The 16,904-nt window shown below is 46.9% G+C and overlaps 1 protein-coding gene across 1 annotated transcript in view; it reads right to left on the bottom strand.

The window, feature by feature from the left end:
* LOC122797108 (cytochrome P450 2J5-like) overlaps positions 1–16,904 on the bottom strand; it is a 430,423-nt gene that overhangs the window by 150,232 nt on the left and 263,287 nt on the right. The window lies entirely within an intron of this gene.

Here is a 16,904-nt window from a genome sequence, read left to right as displayed (position 1 = left end):
CCTACCACGGGTTACATGAGCTGGAGATAGTAGAGCACTATAGAGTGGACAGAGACCTCCTGCAGCAAATTGTCGAGCTGTGCAGGCCACGCCTCACACACAGAACCAACAGAGGGGAACCCATCCCAGTGGAAACCAAGGTATGTGTTGGCCTAAGAATACTAGCAACAGGTACCTTCCAGAGACCAACTGGTGATATGATGGGGATATCACAGGCATCAGCCTCCAGGGTACTGCACCAGTTCCTGGATGCCATGTCAGCACATGTCGGTGATCATGTATATTTCCCCAATGCCCGTGAGGTATTGGCCAGCAATATGCGTCTCAATCCAGCAAATAGCAGAATACCCTGAGGTAGTGGGTGCAATAGACTGCACGCATATACACATCAAAGCACCAGCCGGTGAGCAGGGTAGGGCCTACATTAACTGCAAGGGTTTCCCCTCCATCAACTGCCAGGTCGTGTGTGATGCCCAGGGCATAATAATGAATGTGTATGCTGGCTGCCATGGGAGCTACCATGATTCCCATATCTGGCATTTGACGCAGCTGTACCAGACATTTGCCAATGGGGACATCCCACATGGACACCTAGTGGGGGATGCAGGTTATGCACTGGAGCCGTGGCTGATGACACCCATCAGAAATGCACACACACCTGAACAGGAACGCCATAATGAGGCACACGCACAAACACATAATGTAATAGAGCGTGTGTTTGGGCTGCTCAAGTCACGGTTCCAGTGTCTGGACACATCTGGTGGAGCCTTGCAGTACTCACCAACTACATGTACCCAAATTGTCATGGTATGTGCTATGCTACATAATATGATCTTGTGAAAACAGCTGCAGAAGGACCAGCATAGGGCCGGGCCACACAGCCCCCCACCATTGCCAAGGCCATAACAGGAAGAGTGTGACTCGGAGGAGGAACAACCTGAGCCTGCCCCAGTAGGCAGAAGGAGGCGTGCCCAGTATGCCCTGGCCTTGGCAAAAAGGCAATGCATAGCACATACACTGGCTCAGTAGGAACCCTGGGAATGATACCCCTCTCTGACTCACTCATATAATAACAGGGATGCCTAAAATGACATAACCTGCTCTCAAACATGTACAGGGAGTGTAGTATGTGCATCTGACAAAGGCAGCCCTGCAGCACCACCTGAGGCATGAATGCCATGTGTTAAGCAATGTAACACCATGTAGTATATGCACACTTGAGAACCCTGACTAACATCCTACCCTCACCAAGCATGATGCCACAATATGACGATGAGATGATCAATTGCAATAATTGGCTGAAGTATTGCAGTTAATCAAAGGGGATCCAATGTGTGCCAGCCTGGGATGACATGCTGAGCATGACATGATGCTCCACCTGCTAGGGCTGGCATGCACCTATCAGTGCAGGCCGTATGGATACTGGCAAAGGCTGTTGTTACCCACAGCGTGCCCTGAATAGGTAATGCTCAAAACACAAACCCATCTCCATAGGTATCACAAGGGATAAGAACCTAGATGTAATGCTACCCAATGCCAGAAGTCTAAACAGCAAGATGCATGCAGTCTAAACTCACCCAGTATGAAGAATGTTGATATCTGTGCTGTAACAGAAAACTGGGTCAAGGCACACAACAGCACCCTAACACTACCAGGTTACACCTCATACTGTTCTGTACAGCCTCAAAACATGGAACAAGCTACAAAAGGAGGGTGACTAGCAATAATTGTCAAGGATAACCACACCCCCATGTTGGTACCACAACAAGAAGCAGCATGGACTAGCCATGGTCAAGTAACAGTGGCTAAAACTGCCTCCCAGTTTATAGCCTGCTACAGACTACTGTCCCAACACCAGCAACTGCACCTGGCCTATGTTGGAATACATGAATATATCAAGTCATCCAAACCACATTATATTGGGTGACTGAAAATACCCAGACATAGACTGGGAGCATTATACTAGCTCCAACACTGTAGGACAAAAGTTCCTAGAATCCATAAACCAAAATGCCCAGGAACAACATACCACTCCCACAAGAGGGGTAAGCATACTGGATGTGATAATCAGCAACATGGGTACTGGATGGCAAGATGAGAAGTGTATCCCTCACTGGTAAGACCAGACCATAGAGTAATCACACTGGATATACACATCCTGACCACAGTCCCTGGCCAGAAAACCACAGTGAAAAACATGTGTAAAGCAAAAGTTGCACTCCCCCAAACTGATGTGGAATCCATTAAAGGCCCTGTGCAGGTGCAAAATATGGGCCACACCTCAGAACCTGTTATACAGGCATTCCATGAACACTGCCAGGAATGCTTGGATTATGCAATCCTAAATTAAAACAAGACACAATGCCATACACGCAGGCATCTGGCATGGTGGACTCCAACCATTACCAAACCATGCAAGAGAATGAGGAAGCTACTACATGATAGAGCAAACATAAAAAGGGAAGTAATCACTGATCAGTAGTATGGCAATAAAATATGTCCACACATAGAATCCACTAAGGCCAGCTACAACAAGTTGAATCTCTGATTCTTGAGGCAATGTTACACCTGCCCCAAGTACACAGACAACCCTCAACTCCTAATGGCCTAATGGTTAAGGTGTTTGCCTTACAAACACATGGTGCAGGGTTCGAGGCTCACAAGGGATAATTGGCTAGGCTTAAAATGGCTCGCAAGGGCAATTAGCTTAGTACTAATCTATGAAACTATGAAATACAAATATATGTGAGAGATGCAACCATTTATCCAAACCGGAGGCTGAGCTCCCTCAACTCAGTACTGTCAAAACTAGTCAGGAGGAGAAGGTAACCACACACACCACAAACCCAGTCCCACATAGACCTATCACAACTGCAAACCAAAGACATAAACACAGAAAAACATTCCTGGAGGCTCTAATTACAAACACCCCACACCAACAGAGGCCTCCAAAGCAGACACCCAAGCAACCACAACCTCCAAACATAGCACATGCAACACATAGTACACAAAGCTGGTGTGCCAAACAGTCACAGGCCAGAAGGAGAAACAACATGCCTGATACAGTTGTAATAGGTGACTCCATAGTGAGACACACTGCTGTCCCACTCACCAGACTGAACAAGAGAAAGGGTACAGTAAGCTGCCTGTAGGCTGCTACAATACACCACATAACACAAGTATGCAGGTCACCCCAAAGCAAGTAGAAATATGATGCAGTCATAGTCCATGCCGGTGTGAATGACCTGAGATGTACCTCCCCGGACTACATGAAAAGAGACATAGATGAGCTCTCCGATTATGTAGTGCAGGCCAGTATGACACTGACCATTTGCAGCATCCTACCCTCACCAAGAATGATGTCACAGTACAAACACAGAATGATCAGCTTTAACAAGTGGCACAATTACTGGTGTCATTCCAAGGGGATCCAGTGTCTGTCTGCTTGGAATGTCATGCTTGACAAGCCACACTGCAGTTCCAGGGATGGCTTGCACCTGTTACCCCTGGGCGTCTGGATATTGGATAAGGCTTTTGCCACCTCCATAGAGCCTTTCATAGGCAAGGCTGAAAAGACTAACCCACCACCCTAGAAAACATAAGTGGAAAGAAACATAAGGGTAATGCTGACCAATGCCAGATGTGTAAACCTCAAACTGCATGCTCCCGAGGCTCTCCCCAGTATGGAGAACATCGATGTCTGTGCAGTGACAGAAACCTGCTGCAAGCCTCCTGACAGCACACCAGCACTACCAGGTTATACCACATATCATGCGTTATGGCCCCAAAACCTGGACCAAAACATAAAAGGAGGGTGAGTATCCATATTCAGCACAGACACCCATACGTCCAGGTAACTGACAATGCACAAAGCATTGGAGTCCACCCATGTGCAACTAACCATAGGCAAGACTGCTGTACAGTCTGTAGCATGCTACAGACCACAGTCTCACACACAGGAACCCCACCCAGCTGTCCTGAAGACACTGGACAATATGAATTTCCCACCAAATACCAAACAAGGTACTCACAAATTACCACATAGGTGGTAAACCTTTATGTATGGAAGGAGTAATCAGGGACCTAGGGACACAAGTGGACAGTAACCTGTTATGTGACACTCACATTGCCAATGTGGCAAGGAAGACTGTCTATATTGGACACCGTATCATGAAAGGATTCACATCTACATCAACAGAGGTCATTGTGCCCCTATACTGTTCTCTTATCAGACCCATAATCTAGTACAATGCCTCATTTGGGATGTACCTTACCTGACACCTGCAGCAGTTAGAAAGACCTCAAAGGTACCTCACCAAGAGGATAAAGGGTCTCAAATATATGTCATATGCTGCCTGGCTGTAGACACCCCAGCTGAATGCAGTCACATACTGCCTACACAGAGGCATTGTATGTCTGTTGTACAAGGCCATGTCCAACACAGGAGTAATGGACATGCTCCACCCCAGAAAACTCAAAGCCATCTGAGCTGTGAGAGTGAGAGATGTCAACCTCAACACATAATGAAATAGGATGTGCTGGAGGGACAGATACATAACCCAGAGGCTCCCCACACCCTGGAACAGAATCCCACTCCATGTTAGGCAGAGCCCCTCACTGACACTCTTCAACAGGAATCTTGACAAGTGGATGGATGATCGTAGATGTACACTGGGGGTCTTCACTGTGTCACGTCCAGACAGAGGCACAGTAAAGTAAATCATAAATGGCCATAATATTCACATAGCAAGGGGTGGTGAAAGCTACACACACTCTGGCTAGGCTTATAAATGCCCTAGGGTGGATAGCCTAGTATGAACCTATGAACCTATGAAGATACAAATTGTACAGGACACCAAGGATAATCACAAGGCTTTCTCAGCTGATGGTAGGAACCGTGTTGGGAATTCACAGATATGCTCTGAATCACACAAATATTACAAACAACATACCAAACACACACACACATATTGCCAACATACAACCTGACAGGTGCAGTGCAACCCCCCCCCCCAGAATGCAAAATATCTATCCCAGCAGACTTCTGGCCCCCTGACATTGCAGATGCTGAGGTAACAGCCAGCATCTACAAAGCAAAACACATAGCAGCAATGGTATGAGATGGTGTCCTGGGCTGAGTCCAACATGGACTCCAAGAAGAATGGAATGCCAAATCACACTACTGCTCAATGTCAGTCTTACCACAGCATATGTACCCAAAGAGCAGTGTACAACAACAGTGGTCCTTCTCAACAAAGGTGTTGCCTGAATGGATACTGCAAACTACCACCCCAGAATCCTGACAAGCTTGGTCTGCACAGCTATGGAAAGGATCAGCATGTACCACAGACATAAAGATATTGGGGACCTACTGACACCGGACCCTACCCAGTGTGGCTTTCTTAAGTGCAGATCCTGCCCCTTAAACATGTTTGTCTCATTTGAAACAGTCATTAAGGTCATTGATGAGGGCAGTGTGGTCCACACAGCATAGCTGGACCTTGCAAAAGCTTCCATACAATACCCTACGTGTTCATTATAGATATGCTCACCAGCTTAAATATAAACCCATATGTCAGTAGAGGGGTTGCAAACCAGTCCAAGGACAGAACTGACATGTTTAGACAAGCTGCATCCATGTCAGACTACAAACCAGATATAACTGGCATCCCACAAGGCTTGGTCCTGGGACCTCCCTCGTTTGGTATATATGTCCCATAGGTACAGGCCAACATGGAAGGACTGTGTCTGAACATGTTTGCAGAGGACTACAAACTGGCCACCATATCTGACCCTCCAGCTGACACAAGCATCCCACAAAAGGGCCACATAGAAACAGACAACTGGTGCCATAGTCATGTCAGCAAGCTAATTGCAGAAAAGTGTATAGTCAACCCCCGTGGATATATAGTATGTGCACACCAATTACCACATAGGTGTTAACCCATTACGTACTTAACATGTAATGAGAGACCTGGGGACACAAGGTGATAGATATCCTGCATTGGACAAACATGTGGCTGTAGTGTTTACAGAAACATACCATATACCCACCTAATCATGAAGGTTGTCAGATCTAGATAAGGGGAGGTCATTGTGGCTCTGCAGTCATCCTTCATCAGTGTTACAATTGACTACAATAGCCCCTGTGGGATGTACCTCAGCAGACACCTCCATCAACTGTAAAGTCCCCAAAAGTACCTCACCAGGAGTATCAAAGAGCTTGAACAGATGCCATGTGTTGCCTGATTAAACAAACTGCAGCTCCACACACTGCCATACTGCCCACCCAGAGGCAAGCTGTGCCTGATGTATAAAGCCATGTCCAAGCTGGAATCAATGAACATGCTGCACCTTGTACAATCTGAATGGCAGTGAGCTATGCACATGAGAGACCTGAACCCCAGCACTGACATACATAGGACAAGCTGTACTGCATGATCCATAACACAGAAGCCACCTCTACTCATGAGTAAACTCCCAGTACAGGTTAGCCAGAGAGTCACTCATCGATTCTCCTCAAGAGGAATCTTGATGAGTGGATGGGAGATGGTAGGTTTACCCTGGGTATCACTGTTATGTCACAGGTAGACAGAGGCACAGTATACTAACCATGACATATGTCATGGCAAACTCCACTTACAATGTGTGTTGAAGGACAAACACACTCTCCGACTAGCATTAGAAATGGCCTAGGGCACATCGCTAGTGTTTGTCAATGTACACCTATGTTGTGGAATACACTACCAATGTTGGACAAGCCTGGTTTAAGTAGTTCATATCTGAACATAATGCAACATGGTCAGATGTGCACAACTGGCCCCTAACCAGGCTGTTGTGCTCACTATGGAAATGTAAAGCAGTGATAGGACTAAAGCCCAGGATACTGTCCACCACAGTGAAAGTACTGAACCAGTACACTATACGGTGCTACAGTGTTAGGTCAGTATGAAAGGATGTTGACAACTGTATGCAAAGTATCCCATGCAAACCCTGCAGGCACAGTATAATCCCTGTTGTGTTCAGACACAAAGCAGTTGGACAGTAACTACACAACATGACACACAACACACAACCATAAACGGGAGATTTTGTTGAAGTTCACACTCATCCACAAATGTGGTGGGCTGCAGAGTTCAACATATGGAAAGCTCACACTGGGCATGCTCGCACACTTTGATAAATGAGACATATGTCAGACAACATGCCATGGGAAAGCTGAACTGGGCATGCTCACACACTTAGGCCAAATCTCAGTTTAGCAGTTGGCCACACATATCTGGTATTTGTACGTGTTATTCCAGGAACCAACCACATTACAGCAATCTACCCAGTGCACATAGTTAAATGACTACAGAGACATACGTGATATAGTGGATCCCTCCCATATTCAAACATCTTCCACAGATATACAAGTTGTTCATACAAACAGGGAATGCTATGGCAATAAAGACCTGCAAACAGTCTATCAGCAACAAATAATGTGCATCTGACAATTAAACATATGGGTGTAGAGGTCAACACTAGGCTGTTTTCCCTAGGGAATAACAGCTTAGCCAGAGTGTGCTTGGCGTATGCCTCCCCAGTACAGTAGGCTACTGTGCCACTGTAAAGTAGGTCACATAAGACACCGTGTGATGACAGTGTGCTGTGCCTCTGTCAAGCAGGGACACAGTGGAGATCCCAGGGTTTGAATTTGCTAAGCCACATCCATGTTGTTGTTGTGTGCTGGAAGAGGGTTGCTGAGGACCTCTAACAGTAAGTGGGTGTCAATAACAGACTGAGGGGAGCCTTATCTGCATTGTCTGGACAATTTCACTGTCAACACTGTGTCGTAATGATTATGAGGGATTGAAGTGTCATGCTGGTACTGTTCAGAGATGTCCTCCCTCTGTGGGCTACTGCTCTGCAATGTATTAGCTCACTCTGTCTGTTGGACAGCTCATATATGGCTGGTGTACACCTGACAGGTGTCCTGTTGTGGAGCAGTCATGGGGATATTTGGGATAGCATGATCAATGCAAACCTTCCACATGCTCATAGAATGCAATTGTCAAGGATTATGCAGAGTGGCCTGTATACTCCCCCAGCATGGGCCCTTTGAAGTCTTCCACCCCAGTCTTCACAAGTGTAAAGTCTGCTTTTGATAAATACAATTTGCTTGCAGTGACAACTTTGCCTGGGGGTGGGGATGGGATATGGATGTCCAGGGAATGGTGGGTATGGTCATATATCAACAATGGTGGTCTACCTCTGGTGTGGAACAGTGAGTACCCATGTTGCAGATGGTCAGGTGCAATATGTATTCCCCCTTGTGGCTGTGGTGAGTGGTTCTGCCATAGCACATGGACTCACAAATTGTAGTGGCTGTAGGGTAATGTTGTAGAGGCCTGAGTAGTTTGCACACACAATATGCCTGTACCTGACGTTAACAACTGGAATGGTGTATGTGAACACCTGCATATCTTGGCACTGTTCCCAGGGAAGCAAAGTGTGTGTCCTGGATGTGGGAGGGGTGGTCTGGACTGGTTGTGTTGTGTGTTACAGGTCCTGTGGTCACAAAGCATGGTATAGAACATAACCTGCCAGTGCAATGTGCATATCTGACCCTGAAGTCAGTGGCTGCAAATGCATATATATGCTATCCCCCACCTGACAGGTAGTACTAGATGTACATACCTCTGCAGAAATAATGATGTCAGCACCCTATAAATACTGCAGGTGCAGAACAGATGCCCAGTAATTCGGATAGTGCGCTCTGCTAATGCGTCTCCTTCAAATGTCATAATATAGTTAAGTAGGGGTTTGGATCCTGCAAATGCTCAGTGTGTGTGGGTGAGCGGGGTTAGTGTGTGTGCAAGTCTGTGTAAGGGAAATGTCCCTTTTGGCAACTGGGAAAACACACTACAGGATGCACATTCCCCTTTCTAAACACTGATGATGTCAGCACCCTATAAGTACAGCAGGAGAAGTGAAATATCCCAGTAATGCGAATAGCGTGCTCCGCTAATGCGTCCGTCTCGAGTGTCATAATATAGCTAGGTAGGAGTTTGAATCCTGCAAATGTTCAGTGTGTGTGGAGGGGGGTTAGTGTGTGTTCAAGTCTGTATAAAAGAAATGTCCCTTTTGGCAACTAGGAGAACACACTACAGGATGCACATTCCCCTTTCTAAACACTGACGATGTCAGCACCCTATAAGTACAGCAGGAGAAAGGAAGCCTCCCAGTAATGTGAATAGTGTGCTCTGCTAATGCGTCCGTCTGGAGTGTTATAACATAGTTAGATAGGGGTTTGAATCCTGCAAATGGCAATTGTGTGTGGGGGGTTGAAGTAGGATGTGTGAAAGAACTGACCCTTTTGCCAACCAGTACAACACACCAGCTGCTGCATATACCAATCTCTACACAGAGATGATGTGAGCACCCTACAAGTACAGCGGAAGAGGACAAATCTCCCAGTAATGCAAATAGCATGTTCTGCTACTGCGTCTCTCACCACTGTCATAGCACAGTTAGTTATGGCTTTGAATTCCACACATGCCACATGTGTTTTTGTCACAGAGAATGCCCATGTGTGTGGGTTGTTGTTCACAATAATGCATGACATCGATTAAACCAGTAATGGCAATGGACACAGATGATGTATGTGTGTGCCAAATACACATATGTACCCGTGACCTTCAATAGTTACCATGTCTGACGCCTGCCACATGTGAATACATGGTATTTGCACTGGATAATATTATGACTGTGGTCTTCTGTGCGGGTGCTGCATGTGGTATGTGTATATACAGTGTGAGATGCATATGTTATCATCCTAGCAGTGAGGGATACACATCTGGTCTGGGGCATATAGTCTACATGTTGTTGATGAACAGGTGCTGCATGTTTTCATCTGTTGTGGGAGTGGTAACAAGTTGTTCCATAGCAATGCAGTGACTACATGCTAGGAACCTTTCAGCTAGGGTGTTGTAGCTACAGTAATTCATCAGCATTCAGTAGTACGTCAGCATTCCTGGTGAGGGTATGATGCCAACCAAGGTCAGGGTCATACCAGCCTGTGCCACATGCTCAGAGAGCCCTTCCTTCTTCCCTATCATGTAGTCCAGGGAGGTACATCACAGGTCAGCCATAGTGGCATGGACAATGACTGAGTCATATGTGTCCATGCCTCTGACTGACCTGTATGCTTGTGTTATGTGGTGGACCACAGTGCCCCACGGGCATATCACTGTGACCTTCACCTTGTCCAGCCTGGTGAGCATGACCTCACTGTACCGGACAATAAAGGTACCTAACACAACTGTAGCAGGTGTGTTGTCTAGTCGTACAGGCTGTGACTGTTTGGCACACAGGATTTGTGTGCTATGTGTTGCACATGCTGTGTTCTGGCATAACGTATGCCTGTGTGCCAGCTGCAGAGGTGTCTGCCACTCAGGCAGGATGCTATTCTTAGGCTCCACGAATGGCCCAGTGTGTTCACGTGTTTGTATTGCTGTCAGTGTAGGTCTACATCAGACTGGTATTGTAGTCACTGTAGTATTTCATGCCACCTGACAGGTTATGCCAGTACTGGGTTCAGAGTGCTTAGTCCCCAGTTTGGCTATGTGGTTGCATCTCATACATGTGTTGTACATCCATGTGTAGGGGAGAGGGTTGACTGTGTACATGTGGCAGCTGTGACGTTGCCACATGACCCACATATTCCACAACTGTACCATAGAGGTGACTGACAAGTGACCTTTGCACATGCTACCATAGTATTGTGATTGCCATGGTGATTAACAGCACATAGGGTGAATGGGGAACAAGGTACATAGGTTCATAGGTTCATAGGTTCATACTAGGCTATCTGCCCTAGGGCATTTATAAACCTAGCCAGAATGTGTTTGGCTTTCACCACCCATTGTAAATTTATCTTGCTATGCCCTTTTTCGAGGTTAGTATACTGTGCCTCCGTCTAACAGTGACACAGAAGTGATACCCGGGGTAAACCTACGATGTCCCATCCACTCATCAAGATTCCTCTTGAAGAGAGTCAATGAGGGACTCTGCCTAACCTGGACTGGGATTTTATTCCAGAGTGAAGGGAGCCTCTGGGTTATGAATCTATCTCTCCAGCATGTCCTATTTATTTCAGTGCCGAGGTTCAAGTCTCTCGCGTGTGTAGCTCGATGGGATTTGGATATTCTGAGGTGCAGCATGCCCATTACTTCCGGGTTGGACATGGCTTTATACGTCAGGCACAGATCGCCTCTGAACAGGCGGTATGCCACTGAGTACAGCTGGAGTTTCTTTAACCGGTCAGCATATGGCATCTGTTTGAGCCCTTTGATCCTCTTGGTGAGGTACTTTTGGGGTGTTTCCAGTTGCTGCAGTTGTCTGGTAAGGTACATCACAACAGGGGCATTGTACTCAATTATGGGCCTGATGAGGGATGAGTAAAGAGGCACAATGTCCTCCCCTGATCTAGATGTGAATCCCTTCATGATGAGGTGGGCTATATAAAATGTTTTTCTAACCACTTTGGCCACGTGGTTGTCAAATGAGAGATTGCTATCAACTCGGGTCCCCAGGTCCCTAATTACTTCTTCTGTACTTAATGGATTACCACCTATGTGGTACTTTGTGGGCACTTTTTTTTGCCAAAGGGGATGACTATACACTTTTTGGCATTCAGCTTGAGGCCATGGCTCTAGCACAAGTTGTCTGTTTCTATGAGGCCCTTTTGGAGGATGCTTATGTCGGCTGGAGAGTCGATTATGGTGGCCAGTTTGCAGTCATTTGCGAATTTGGTCAGCCACAGTCCTTCCATGTTGGCCTGTACCTCCGAGAAATATATACCGAACAAGAGAGGTCCCAGGACTGAACCTTGTGGGACACCACTTGTAACTGGTTTGGAGTCTGGCATGGCTCCAGCAATTATAACCATGTGGGTTCTGTCCTTGAACCAGTGTGCAATCCATCTAGTGACATAGGGGTTTATATTTAAGCTGGTGAGCCTCTCTAGAATGCCTGAGTGGGGTATTGTATCGAAGGCTTTTGCGAGGTCCAGGTAGGCTGTGTGGACCACCTTCCCCTCGTCAATGGCCTTGGTGACTGTTTCAAAGAAATCAACCAGGTTTAAGAGGCAGGGTCTGCCCTTAACAAAGCCAAACTGGGTATGATCCAGTGTCTCTAGGTCCCCAATATCTTTATTTATGAGGGACATGATGATCCTTTACATAGCTTTGCAGACCAAGCTAGTCAGGCTTATGGGGCGATAGTGTCCAAGATCCGTTGAGGCACCACCTTTATGGAGAGGGACCACTGTTGCTGTACACCACTCTTTGGGCACATATCCTGTAGTAAGGCTGGGATTGAACAGTAGTTTTATGTTTGGGTGTAGCTCTTCCTGGAGTTCATGTAGGACACAGCCCGGGACACTGTCTGGTCCCATTGATGCTGTGTTTTTTACTTTGGAGAGGGAAGATCTTACCTGAGCATCTGAGATGTCAGGGGGGCAGCATTCTGCTGGGATAAATATTTGCCCTTTCGGTGTGGAGGGGGGGAAGTTTGCGCTGAACCTGTCAGCTAGAATGTTGGCAATGTCTGTGGGTTCAGTGTTTCTTTTGACATTTTGGACTACCTCTGAGCATATCTGGGAATTACCACCCAGGTTCCTAACATAACTAAAGAAAGCCTTGTGATTATCCTTAGTGTCCTGTGCAATTTTCTCTCGAAGCTGGCCTTAGACAATTTTATGAGTGCCCATAGTTTTTTGCTAATACTGATCAGTGATGCCTTCCCTTTTGGGATTTTGCTGTATCATTTAGTAGCTTCCTCCTTCTATTGTATAGTTTGTTTATGGCTGGGATCCACCAGACAGGACGTCTGCCTTTGGAGGATTGGGTCTTGGTTTTATTTGGGATCGCATGATCCATGCATTCCTGAAGGTGTCCATAGAATGCATTTATAGAGGAATCTGCGGTCAGGGCCATATTTTCCACAGGCCCGGGGGCTTTGAAGGTTTCCACCTCAGTTTTGAGGAGTGTGAATTTGCTTTAGAGAAGTTTTTCACTGTGGTTTTCTGGGCAGGGGGTGGGGTCAGGATGTGAATATCCAGTGAGATTAGTTTATGGTCTGATCTTACCAGTGAGGGATACACTTCTGGTCTGGAGCATAGAGTCCCCATGTTGGTGATGATCAGGTCCAGTATGTTTTCCCCTCTTGTGGGAGTGGTAACAAGTTGTTCCATAGCATTTGAGTTCATAAATTCTAGGAATCTTTGGGCTAGGGTGCTGGAGCTAGAGTCATGCTCCCAGTCTATGTTTGGGTAGTTGAAGTCGCCCAATATAATGGTGCTTGGAGAAACCTTCATATTTTCCACTGTTCTCAGGAAGGCCGAGTGCAGTTCTTGGGTTTGGGAGGGTGGTCTGTAGCAGGCTATAACCTGGAAGGCAGTTTTACCCACTGTTAGTTGCACATGGATAGTCTATGATGCTTGATGCTTTGCCACCAACCTGGAGGTGTGGGTATCTTTGATGAATATCGATAATCCCCCTCCTTTTGTGGTTCCGTCCAAGTTTTGGGGCTGAAAAGCATGGTATGAGGTATAACCTGGTAGTGCTGGGGTGCTCTCGGTAGCCCTGAACCAGGTATCTGTTACTGCAGAGATATCGATGTTCTCCATGCTAAGGAGAGTTTTGAGTGCGTGCATCTTGAGGTTTAGACTGCTGGTGTTGAGTAGCATTACTCTTAGTTTCTTATCCTTTGTGATACCTATGGAGGTGGGTTTGTCTTTTGAGCCTTGCCTAACAAAGGCACTATGGGGGTAGCAAGAGCCTTTGCCAATATCTGAAAGCCCAGGGGTGACAGGTGCAAGCCGTCCCTAGCGAAGCAGGTGGTTCAACAGAAGGTGAGTATGTGAGGGTGTAGTGCCTGTGATTAGTTAGCACTGGCATATATGACTGCTCACGTGGACAAATGCCAGGTAAGTCATATGCAATGTGTCACATGCAACGTACATGTGAACAGGACAAACAGTGACGTTCTGTCAAGTGAGACATGGACATACATATAGTAAGCTATGCAGATGTCACTAGGAGTCCACAGAAGCTCTGTAACTCTGCATTGCAGCTGGGATCAGTATTCCAGGGTAATACATGCATGCAAACAAAGCTACAGTAAGCAGGGCTGCATGTAGTCCATTGTACAAAAAACAAGCTGTACCACTTCCAGTAGGTAACACTGCAGATATGCAGGCACTATGCACATGTACATGGAAATACACAGGTCAGATGGCTAGGGTCCAGTCTCAGCACACACAAGTGTACAGACCATGTACCATCAGGATGTACAATAACTGGATGGAAACCCATGTGCTCATACCTGCAGTAATACACATGTCAAATAACAGACACTGAGCCTTCACTCAGTGGTTCCATACTTAGTAGGATGTATGCTACCTGGCCTGCCACCACAGTATCCCTGACATGTATGGGGACTCTCCCTCCTGTGACAGTTAGTTTTGTGTGTTGGGGCTGTCTAGCATGGTATGAGATGTGAGCTTGCAGTGCTAGGGTGCTCCTGTGTGTCCTGTACCAGTCGTGTAGTACTGCACACATATCAACATCCTCAAACATCCGCATTGCAGAGTCCAGTGTGGGCAACATGCCACTTGCAGTTTACATGTCCATCATTGTGTATTAATACTTTCATTACCTTATCCCCTGTGCTACCTATGTATGTAGCCTTCTGTTCACATCCTTACCACCAGTATGCCAACATGATCAGATGATACACTATGGTACTTACCATGGGTGTAGACAACAGTACATGACAATCATACCCTTACTGCATCAGGCATGCTGTGATATACCCACAATTATATTAGCACACAGTACTGTTAACATGATACTATTACTACACGTCTATGTAGTCACCCTGTGCATCAGCAACATGTTAACTTGTACCTGCACTGATGTTACAGATTGCAGGAGGTGGCACAGTTTCATCATATGCACAGGGTGTGAACTTGGTATGCTTGAGTCAGCCACCGATACCACCAATTGACATGTATGTGTATGTGTGTTGGTGAGGGACAGCAGTACAAGGTGGGGCAATGTTGATGCAGTGAGTGCATGTATGCAGTAGCCCTAGGTGTTGTCAATTCGCATGTGTGTATGGATGCACACAGTTCCACCTCATGGCTGCCATATACTGGTGTTTGTGGACAGCCACAGACTGTACCTGCCAGGTCATACAGATCAGTGTCTCTGGCCACGGACACGGTACCTGTGCCTTGCAGGGGTGCTAAGGACCGTATCCAGTACCAACCCAGACTGGGTACTGTCATCAGAAGCAGGTGTTTGTTGACTGGACACAGATCCCTGTCGGGCCTGGCCAGAGCTACGTTCACGTGGTCTCCTGGGGTGATCTGATGACAGCACACACCCAGCATTGCTCAGGCTGCTGCTGGCACTATGGGGGCAGCCACAGCCCTGTTGTAATCCGCAATGACTGCCAGCTGCTGCTGTTGCTGGCATACGCCCACGTCGACTCCTCAACCGTCCACCATCACCCTGACTCATGGACATGAAGTTGTGGAACCGGTCTAATATGTCCCAACGTCTGTCTATGACATCAGTGAAATTACGGATGGCAACCGCAATGTCACGCATGCTGTCAGTCATGGCTGGTGAACCGTTCCATACGTGACTGTGCCTGCATGACAGCCCAAAACATAGCTGAGGTTGTAAGACCTCTGCGGGCACGTCTGACAGGGGCAGTACGCCCACGGATGCTCCCATGAGAACCCCTGGACATCTGTCTGTGTGGTACCATCTCAGGGCCATGCCCATGGCTGCTGTGTGGGGACGTATGTTCCACAAATACCACATTACCCTGGTCAATGCCCACTGTATGCTGTCCATCACCTAGGGACATTGGTGACAAAGGGTGTATTGGCAGGATAACTGCGCGCATTGATGGGGTTGACAGCTGTGTACTGTGAATTGGATGACCAATGACGGACCCTTGCTACCTTCCTGTCCCATTACACAGATGCCATCATTATCAGTACCCATGGCACCTGATTCAGGTTCCCTGCTGCATGACACCAGAGCAGCACCAGAACCTGTAGGAGGGAAACAGGAAACACAGTTTACAATGTCTACACAATATTACCAGTGATGCACACATCCACACATGCACAGGTCCACACATGCACACATGCACACATGCACGGGTGCACAGGTGCACACATGCACACATGCACACATGCACAGGTGCACACATGCACAGATGCACAGATGCACACATGCACACATGCACAGATGCACACATGCACTCATGCACAGTTGCACACAGTTGCACACAGTTGTACACTACTCAGTATGCGAAATATCAACACACAGACACACCTGCATGCATACACACAGAGCACTACTCAGTGAGCCTAATATTACTATTACTATCAAGACTATTAAAGGTATTGTTAATACACAGTCACCAGCATGGATAGGCTGCATTGCTGTTACACTGGAGGGATCTGCAGAACTGAGAAAACTAATATCAGTGGGCACAACTGTGCCATTGTTACTGAGTATGATACAGGTCAGTAGTACAACAGTCGCCTTTCACAGGTCAGCTGCTGATATTGAGGATATCACACTTGCACATTAAATACTATGATGACAGCTACAAACCAAGGACACACCTCACACATGCATTAACTACCAGTGTACACAACAGTCAACTATACATATGGCATATTACCTGCACGCTCATAGTCTTGCTGCTTCGTGGCTCCAGCCTCCATCATAATGCATGTCTGCTGCTGTTGTTGTTGGTGGGCTGGAGCCACTACACTCATGAGTAGTCCCTCCAGTCTGGTGAGTGGGGATGTGTAGCCATTAGCGCCT

Source organism: Protopterus annectens, chromosome 3.part0 (genome assembly GCF_019279795.1).
Source record: "Protopterus annectens isolate FY-2018-M chromosome 3.part0, PAN1.0, whole genome shotgun sequence".
Taxonomy (NCBI): Eukaryota; Metazoa; Chordata; order Ceratodontiformes; family Protopteridae; genus Protopterus; species Protopterus annectens.
This window is presented reverse-complemented; position numbering and strand designations above follow the sequence as displayed.